The following is a 784-nucleotide window of genomic DNA, read 5'->3' on the forward strand; positions in this document are numbered from 1 at the left end:
TTCCCTGTTGAGCTGCAGGTGGAAGTATAGTAACAAAAAGAGGAACTTTGACACTAAAAACACTGTAACGTTGAAAGATATCTACTTGATTTGACTCATTTGGACGCTGAAGCTTCATATTAGCTTCAGATAAACTTTTAAATACATTTTTGCACAGAGGGAGGACTGTGGATTTTGTTCTCCATCACTAACATTGTAAGGCAGATGGAGAGAGAACAGGCCAGCGGTGAGACGTTGTTCATGACTGTCATTTGTTTTATAGCTTCTGCACAAAATTAAACACTTTTTTGATGGCAGTTTTTAGTTCATTTGGATCTGAGGTCTGCTGTGACTGGACAGCTGTTCAACACCTGTCTTATAGCTTATTAACTGAAAGTACAGCTGCAACAGTTAGTCGATAAATCAATTCTTTGCCAACTATTAAATTAATCACCAACTATTTGGATAATCGATTAATCATTTTGAGTCATTTTTAAAGAGAAAACATGGCGTCTCAAATGTGAATATTCTCTGTTTTTTAGTCCTCGGTGACAGTAAACTGAATATTTTTGTCTTTTGGACTGTCAGTCAGGACAAAACAAAACATCTGAGGATGATCAAAACAATTTTTCACCACAATCTGATATTTTATAGATCAAACACACTAATTGATTAATCGAGAAAATAATCATTGAAAGCACATTTTATGATACAAAGTCCAAATTTTGTACATGAAACCTGATCGTCAACACAAATATCCATTAAGAGACAGAAACAGATGTTTCATTTAAAGAACCTAATGTGG

This window comes from Thunnus albacares, chromosome 21 (assembly GCF_914725855.1).
Source record: "Thunnus albacares chromosome 21, fThuAlb1.1, whole genome shotgun sequence".
NCBI lineage: Eukaryota > Metazoa > Chordata > Actinopteri > Scombriformes > Scombridae > Thunnus > Thunnus albacares.